This window comes from Camellia sinensis, chromosome 7, assembly GCF_055761805.1.
Source record: "Camellia sinensis isolate YWXY chromosome 7, ASM5576180v1, whole genome shotgun sequence".
Classification (NCBI taxonomy): Eukaryota; Viridiplantae; Streptophyta; class Magnoliopsida; order Ericales; family Theaceae; genus Camellia; species Camellia sinensis.
Genome location: NC_138967.1, coordinates 129855071 through 129864814, shown reverse-complemented (window position 1 = coordinate 129864814; position 9744 = coordinate 129855071). Strand labels below are relative to the sequence as shown.

Here is a 9744-nt window from a genome sequence, read left to right as displayed (position 1 = left end):
ATGAAAAAAAAAAAAACCTATGAAGCAATTTCCTCGCATGATGTTCAAAGTGAACTATATAAGCAGCCAATCTGAATTAACTCTTTGAGTTGAACCATACCAATTTAATTGTTCACCCTTTGTTTCCCCCTATGGTTATTTATTTTCTTCTTTGCAAAGCACAAACATTTAGAAAGATAAAACAAATCAGATGTGTGAGCCAAAGAATAAAAATAATCTGGAACAACGTAACCAGCATTGTGAAAATGAAACAATATCACAATCAGCCAAAGAAGAAATCTAACATTGGAGAATATAATATCTTAAGAATAAGAATAATTTAGAGGCAACAAATGAATTGGTATGAATAAATGTCTGCAAGAACTGAAAATTTTAGTAGCCAACCTCATAGTCCATTCTGTCAGTAAACCCACTATGTCCAGGAATATACTATCACCAAAATCCTGCAATAATTGAGGAAGAAAGCAAATGAACACTTAGTATGGATCTCATTTGGATACTGATACAAATTTATAAATTTGAGCAAAGAAATTGTGAACAAGATGCACCTTAATTTGAAAAGCTCTCTTCAAGCCACTTGCAAAAAATAACCCCTAAAGTGCTATAATTGATGCAAATAAACCCAGGCACAAAGCATACCATTGAATAGGCAAAAGTGCTGATATTTCTTTCCAATGAAACTGTAGAATTCAATGAAACAAGACATCATAATTTCAAAAATTTTATGATAAATCAAAGATAAAATAATTTAAAACATTTATAAGAAAAATTCAAAAGAAAATCACAATTAAGGGAAATGTAGAATCCAAGAAATGGTATTCATCAAAAGCTAGTGGACCTACACTCAGATATGACTATATATTTTCAACTTGCATTAAGATTCAATACAGATGGAGTCATGGATATGAATCTTTTATTTCCTTGGGCAACACAAGAATTCAGGTTCCTATTGAAATCAATCTTACACTTGCATTATTAATTTACAGCTAGTTGTGTAATGAAAATTTTAGAACACTGATATCACATATTATATTGCTCACAAAATAGCGAACATCCATGAACAAAAAAATAAAATAAAATCAAGGTTTACTAAGAAAAGTAAGAACTTCAATGGAAGAAAAGAAAAGATAGCAGAAAATTGAGGATATGGTTAGTGAGATGCCCTAAAAGCTAAAGTTCTTTCTTGAATAAGAAGAGAATATGCGGGATTTACACCAAGATGCCTACATAAGGAAAAAATTAATATTTGCATTAATCTTAATTCACATATATACAGGATTGTATAATAAAAATTTTAAAACACATAAATTAGCTTAGATAGGAAAAAGAGAAAATTTTAAAATATTCTAAAACCCCCAAAGAAAATCAACGAATAAGAATGGTCCCATTGCATGTTGAAGAAAATTTCAAATTCTAATAATTTCAGTTACAAATAGATACATAAACATGCATATAAAGATATATAAGCATTAATCTGTTATTTAGAAGGGGGATCCGATCGTATGACAATAATTAATTTGAATAATAAAATGTAAATAAGATAGAAACAAAATTATTAAAGGTTTCACATTTGTGTTTGCTTTTTTACATTTATGCACACTGATTTTTTGATTTATTCTTTAAAAAAAGGGGGGGGGGTTGAACCTCACTCATGATTAATATTTACAGAAATATACATATAAAGCACAAAAACAGAATGATAAACCAGTAAAATAAGGAAAACCAGCAAGGGCTTGTCTAACAACTGAGAACAGAAAAGATAAACCCAGAGAAAACAAAGCCAAACCCACAAACCCCCCTTATCCGGCGAAAAAAGTGCAAATGCAAAAGAAAATAAAAAATGGAAAACCCCAAACTAAAGCGGCCATTCTTACAACACGAAGTCAGATTATGTAATGAAAGTCCACAAAAGAGAATAACAAGACACATTCATAGAGATAAAATAAAGAGAAGCTACTCATCTCCGATAGGGTTTCTCACCACCATCATCGTCCAAAGAGAGAAAGAGACGCTATTGAGAGATATAGAGAGAGAAGATTCGGTGATTGTTCGATTCGATTGTTGAACCGCGAGAGAAGATTTTGCAAGCCATGTCAAAGAAGGCGCTCATTCATTCTCCAAAGCAAAATAAAAAAAAAATAATACAAGAAATTTGCTTCCCAAGAAGGTCCTTGCCCTTTCCCAAGACAAAAAGAAGACGTGGACGGTTGTCGTTCAGGACACTGGGTGCCTGCGGTCCTTGTTCCCCTACTGTGCCTGCCGTGCTATGAAATGGCACTATTTTTCTATTTTTAAAAAAAAAAAAATTATTTTGGTGAGGGTTACTTTAATTTTTGTAGGGTGGAGGGGTGCCAATCCTCTGCCGTAGTCCCCTGCGGCGCTCCCTGCCATGGTTCAAAACGACGTCATTTTAAAGGTTTTTTTTTTGTTTTTTTTCTTTTTCCGTTCCTCATTTTCGTTGAGAGCTGGAGACCTAACCCATACACCATGGCGACAGTGATGAGGCGAGGCCACGGAGACGGCGGCAAAGCAAAGCTAAGCGACGGCGGCAGCAAGGCCAAGCGACAGCGATGGAAGATGATCTGGACTCATATATCTTATCCTCTCCTCACCACACCACATAAACACACTCCTAAACCCTCTCATCTTCCCCTGTTTTTCCTCCTCATTTTCTTTGTCAAAAAGGTGTGGTTACAAATTCTGCAATTTCACATCAGATGGTGTCAAATTTTGCAAGGAGTATATGTGGTGGTGAGTAGAGCTTTCCTGATTTTGCTAAGCTTTGCAGTCAATGTTTTCCATCTTTCTTCGAGGATAATTAGGTTGAAGAAAAGACGGAATGATGAATAATTAAGTCATTTTGTGTTTGAATTATTAAGTGGTAATATATATACCTCTGGACCTTGTTTCTTGAGATAGGTTTTTTTTTTTTTTTTTTTTTTGTGTGTGATAGGATGTAAGGTTAAAATATTACTCTGGTTTGAAGAACATTTTGAACAAAGTTTCTTTTTCGCTTAAAAACATAGAAATTGCTTTCTTTTTTTTTTCTTTAAGTCCATAAGCTGTCATATATTCTTGGAGAATGGATGAGGTTTACTTGCAGGTTTTGAAGTTGTCAATTAGTTAAAATGAGGCCATGAATCTGGATCAACAGTAACGAACGAACAAGGACAAACGGCGATGGACAACCAGCGACAAAAGCAAAGTTTCCAAATCTTTCCTTCAATTTTGCTGCTTGAGATGGCTAGCAATCAGCAATACCAAGTGAGGATGAATATTGCAAGACCTCGCCGCCGATTCACCGTGCTTGCGCCTACTACTCCGTTTCACCTCTGCTTCTCTCAACGGGTCAGGGTTCAAGCAAATGAAAGAGAAAGAAAATGCAAAGGAGAAAAGGCCCCCTCCCCCCCCCCCAAAAAAAAAAAAAAAAAAACATCAAAATGACGTCGTTTTGGAGACCACGGCAAGGAGCGCCGCAGGAGACCATGGCAGAGGATCCAGACTCGCTAAAGACACATGAGGTGATGTAGAGTTTGTAACTCATTTTGCCTTTTATTGTATTTTATATTTTTTCAATACAAAATATAATAAATTAAAATAATTCATCGGACAAATCAATTTATCAAACTAAATTATATTTTTTTAAAAAGATTAATTTTGAAATTAAAATCAAACAAACCATACATGTTTTGATTGCTTCAAAACTCGCTTAAATACATCAAAAGTGAAATTGAAAGGGGAAAAAAAATAAAATTGAACAAATCAATTTATCAAACCAAAAACTTAAAAAAAATGTAACTTCAAATGTAAATAAAAGGTAGTTGTATAAAAATGCTTTGATGCATAAATGTAGTTGTATAAAAATGTAGCTACTTTTTTTTTTTTTTTTGAAGTTACGTATTTTTTTGCTTTTGTTTTGATAAATTGATTTGTTCAATTATAATTTTTTTCCCTTTCAATTTCACTTTTGATGTATTTAAGTTTTGAAGCAGTCAAAACATGTACGGTTTGTTTGATTTTAATTGCCAAATAAAATTATTTTTAAAAAAAAAAACAATTTAGTTTGATAAATTGATTTGTCCAGTGAATTATTTAATTTTATTATATTTTGTATTTAAAAAATAGAAAATAGAGTAAAAGACAAAATGAGTTACAAACTCTACATCACCCCACGTGTCTTTAGCATAACACTTAATACCTAGTTGGCACCCCTTCACTCTATATGAATTAATGTAACCCTCACACCAAAAAAAGAAAATTAGAAAAATAGTGCCATTTCATAGCACAGCAGGCACAACAGGAAGACAAGGACTGCAGGCACCCCATGTCTTGTCGGGGGTTCACACTTTGTGAATCAAGCAGTTAAAAAAGGTACTAAAAATATATAATAATAATAATAATAAAAACACAGTTTTCACTTTGGTAGCAATTTACAAAATAGTCCACAATGTTAAAAGCAGATAAGAGTGTTTGCTTGTTGGCGCTATTTGGAAAGAGGTGGTTTAGGCTAATATAGCCTCCAAAACAAAAATAGCCTAAAAGCCTCCAAATCAAAAGGTTTTCAAAAAAAAAAAAATAAAAAATTTAGGCCGGCAGTGGCTGTCACTGTGACTGTGGTAGGCTGTCACTGTGACAGGTAGTGGAATTATAATTTTGTTCCTATTGATTTACTTTGAAATATGTGAGAACAGGGATAAAATTGTCATTTTAATTGCAAACATCATTTCAACACATTTTTCAATACACCAACTCAAATAAAAATTTATCTCATCTTCCCAAACACAAAAACTAAAATAGCCTACTAAAATAGCCAAAAAGTCAAAAAACCTCTAAAATAGCCACTTCCCAAACGAGGCCAAAATATTGTTGGGCTGTGTTGGTTCATGTTTATTTTTTTTTTTTTTTAAAGGGTGGTTATGTGTAGGAGTGTGCCAAAATATTAGACATTCCACACTAACTCAATCAATTTTATTACCCAACTAGTCCAACCCAGGTTGAGTTGGTGCGGGATGTCTAATTTTTTGGCAGACCACTACACATAACTACTCTTCCAAAAAAAAAAAAAAAAACAACTAAACCAACACAGCCCCTCCAAAAAAAAAAAAAATAGGAAGAGAGAGCAAGCCTCGACAATTCGAGGCCCCTAGCATCACCATGTTTAAAAAATCTAATTAAAAGTAAATATATTATTGTAATAATGTATATATAATCACACATTAATTAGAAGGTGATTAAAAAAAAGGGAAAGAGAGAAATTGTCGAGACATTCGAGCCTCGACAATTCGAGGCCCCTAGCATCACCATGTTTAAAAAATCTGATTAAAAGTAAATATATTATTGTAGTAGTGTATATATAATCGCACGCTAATTAGAATGTGTGATTAAAAAAAAGATATAATGACACTTAATTGAAAAGTGACATAAAAAATAAATATAATCACATGTTAATTAGAATGTGTGATTAAAAAATATATATATAATCACACTTAATTGAAAAGTGATATAAAAAATAAATATTATCACACTCAATCAAATCAAGTGTGATTAAAATATAAATCTAATTTTTTTATCACGCTTCCAATAAAAGTGAGATATTTTCATTTGTCAAAGTATGATCTTTAACTATTTTTGTAGTAGTGACCCTAAATACAACAATACACAAAAGAAGCCTTCGGTCCCTAGTCATCCCAAGTTATTGCCTTGGCGGAGGCATATCATCCACACCTGAAAATGGTTTTCTCACATAGGATAAGCCAAAGATCAATAAAGATACTACCACACAGTTTATGAATCTTAACAAAGATATAAGGTGAATGCATATGCAGTACTCGTGCCGAAAACATTTTATATCTCTTTCCAAAACCATGCAATGCCAAGTTATAACATAATTCATGGAACATTTCCTTTACAATAGAAAACAGGGCAATAAATACAACACTGGAAATCTCTAGGACGTGTCTGCAAGTAGGCTACAAGCACTATCAATTTGTCATTTTTATTGGTATTAACTGGAAGGCTCGACACCTAACCGTAAGGTTTCTGAACTTTCACCAAGGACACACAAGTCAACATAAAACCATAACTACACTCCTACCCAGACCCATTTTTCTCAAATAATATACACTTTCAATGTGTTAAAGATGTAACAATGTTCAATGTAAATGGATGAGAAATTAGTTTCGATTCATCTAATTCTCATGCAATTTCTACAATAATCATAGCTATCCTCCACCGATAGCCTGAAACAGACATTTCTAAACAGATAAATAATTTTCATAAAGATAGACTTTTCGAAAATCTCAAGATGGGAGTGATAATGCATATCTACCTCCGCCATCATCATCAACATCAATCCAATTCCACATTTCCAACATCATTTCCATTTATCATTACTAAATCAACATTTTATATTCTTAGGGAAAAATCCCTTTTCCTTTATAAATCAATTTCAAAGATAGAAATCCATCATTTCATCATAACTCAATAATAAATACATTTCCCCAATCATTTCTAACAACCCATTTGAAAACCCTTCTTTTTTATTTCAAGCCAAAACCCTAGATTGTTCAAAAATCTCCTTTTCACAATGTTGTCTTATAAAAACAAATAGCTAAATTAAAAATCATAAGAAAGTGCGGAGAAATCCCTACCTCAAGCTTAGAAGACGAGAGAGAGAGTGGAGGAACCTCAAAGACGGCGAAAATCAACTTTGTTCCGATTAAGAGGAAGCTCTCGGTGTGCTGCTCTTCTTTTTTTTCAAAGGGACTAGGATATAGAAATCAACAGATCTATGTGTATTTGTAGAAACCAACTTAGCCGATTTGAGATCCCAAAATCTAGGTTTAAAGGGACAACCGAATTATGGATGACTTTTTGTGTCATTAAGAAATATAGCGATTCCGATTTTTCCCCGTCATTCATTGTATTCCAGACTCGAGTTCTGTGGGTGTATGTTGTTGTCTATATCTTGTTCCATTATTCATTCTTTGTATTTGAGTTGTGAGGTGTGTTGGTTAAGTTTGGAACAGGCTGGTTGTGAGTTGGAACAAATGGTTGCTGCCCAGGATTTGGCTTCTTTGCTCGAGCGAGGCTTTTTGTGCTCGAGCGAGGCCTAGGTATTTGCTTCTTCGCTCGAGCGAGAGTTCTTGCGCTCAAGCGAGGATTGAGAGTCTTCAGGTTTCTTTTTAGACGCAGCATCTGCTCGATCGAGCTTCATTGCGCTCGAGCGAGCTAGGTCTGGTGTGTCTCTTCCCTCGAGTGATCACTCTTGCGCTCGAGCGTGCATTTGCGTCTCTTTTTGACCTAAAGATTGGTATTCTTCGCTCGAGCAACGCTTCTTGCGAGCGAGCCCGCCCTATGTTTTTTGTTCCTTCGCTCGAGCGAGCCTCAATTATGTCAGTTGGCAGGAGCGTGATATTCATCACTTTTTCATCATCTTTTCATCCAAAAACCCTAGTCCGACTGCCTCTCTCTCTAAGGTACCCCTTCTCTCTACAAATACTCTTGATCTAGAGTTCTTCTACCCTACTCCATTTGTTAAAAAGTTGGAGCTTTGAGTGGGCTATCTTTTGATCTGAAAAATCTTGGATTTGGAGCATCTTGAGTTTTCTTTCTCCTTCTCCTTTGAGCTTCTTCTTTGAGGTAGGGATACTCTACTCTTAATTATGAGTTTTGACATAAACATTAGTCATTCTGTATAAATGGAGGGATGTGGTAATTTTGGTGAAGTTAGGGTTTTGGGTTATGTGGGAGCCGATTTTTAAAGGCGTACTTTAGAAGGCAGGTATTGCTCGGCTCTATCCAGAACCATCAGGATGCCAAATATAAAATGTAGATAGGCCGAATAGGTACTAAGCTATGGAGCCGAGTAATTGTGAACGTACTGAGTGAAAAGTGGACCAAGGCCCGAGGCCCAGAGAACGAGTATAAATAAAGGAATAGAAGACTGAAAAGGTGGTGATAATTGGTGGTACTTAACTTAGAATACAAGCAATCTTGAGCGAAGATTGACTTGATCATCAGGCATCACCGACCGGATTCTTCATTTTTCTTACGTGACTAGAAGAGGATCACTAGCGTCCCCCGGGATCAGAAGGGTATTTTCAAAACCACTTCCCCACAGCTGGCGCCGTCTGTGGGAATACTCAAGCACATCCATGGCGGACGCGACGGAGGACCCTCGAATAGTCGCTGATGACACCACCCAGATAGACGACTTCACCCCAACAAACATGCACGGACCGGAGCCTAACCCAGTAAGACGCGCTTTGAACTTCGGTTCACCTTCGACTCCAGAACATGAGGGAATGCAGGCGATCATGGAGCAGGCAAAGCAAAACGAGCAGCGGTTGGAGAACATGATCGCTGAGAATGAGCGTCTCCGTCAGGATTTGGCACTGGAGGTGGCAAAGTCCAAACAAGCCGTACGCCAAGACTCGGAACGACATCTGAAAACAAGTGGTCGACGACCTTGAGCCCGGCAACAAGACACTGATAGCGACTCCGACTCACTATCTTCGGAGCCCAAAAAGAAAGGACGACCTACAACTTCTAGCTCCTCTGAAGAAAGCCCATGCATAAGGCATAAGCGCAGAAGAAATGGCTCAGATGATAAGGACTAGCATGATCCTTTTATGCGACGGATCGCAAGGGCGATCTTGTCTAAAAAGTTTAAAGCTCCGTCATTTACTCTCTATGATGGCAAGTCAGACCCCACTAATCATATCCGCCACTACAAGCAAACCATGACATTGCATGCAAATGATGAAACCCTCATGTGCTGAATATTCCCCAGCAGTTTGGGACCAATGGCTGTCAGGTGGTATTACAAACTGGAGACATCTTCGATCAAAACCTTCCACCAATTACAGAAGTCTTTCAAGGCCAGATTCATCACAAATGAGGTCCAGCCAAAACAAGCCGACTCTCTCTGGGCAATGCAAATCCTACCAGGAGAGACACTAAGAGCATATTCGGCACGATATTGGGAATGCTTTAATCTTGTAGATGATGCTTGTAACGACTCCATAGCCATCACCGCCTTCAAAATGGGACTATACCCAAATAGTGCCCTCCGTAGTTCCTTGACCAGAAGACCCCCCAAAACAGTCTGGGGGTTGATGAAGAAAGTAGAATAATACTACAAAGTAGAAGATGACGCTTTGCGGGTTAAAGCCGAACACACTACCACCAAAACGGCCCCCCCTGAAATCGCCCAGCCAATAAGTTCCGTACCTCCTCAGAGCCCTGAACCACGCCAGTGGACTAAACGAGATAAGAAATGAGATTCTCGCCGACCAAGCGACCAGTGCCCACACCGTACCAATGAGCAACTGCAAGTTGATAATAGGTGCACAAAGCGCGCCGACAAGAAATATATGAAGCTGTCGGATTCAATCAGCTCGGTTATGTCCCAAATCCAGCATCTTTCATTTTTTAAATGGCCATCCAAAATGGTGGGACCTCCCGACACGAGAAGACGGGACAGACGGTGTGAATATCACAAAGATCACGGTCATGATAGGGACAACTGTTATGCTCTGAAAGACCACCTTGAGAAATTGGTGCAAGATGGTCAGCTTCAGCAACACGTACGAAAGAACGCAATCAAAACTGTTGCCCTTCGGCAGGATTCGCCTTTGCTCGGCATCATTCATATGATATACGACCTTCCAATGCCACTTGCCGTATCCGCAATTCAAGTCCCCCAGAAGCAACGCACACCATCGAAATAGCCCCACGAAG

General features: G+C 37.0%; 1 long non-coding RNA gene across 1 annotated transcript; it reads right to left on the bottom strand.

Annotated features, from left to right (window-relative positions):
* Positions 1-262: 262 nt before the first annotated feature.
* LOC145795311 (uncharacterized) lies at positions 263-2158 on the bottom strand. Its single transcript, XR_014336086.1, has 3 exons — positions 1981-2158; positions 549-680; positions 263-443 (listed from the first exon to the last, which is right to left on the bottom strand). It is a non-coding gene; the product is annotated as an uncharacterized LOC145795311 (long non-coding RNA).
* Positions 2159-9744: the final 7586 nt, after the last annotated feature.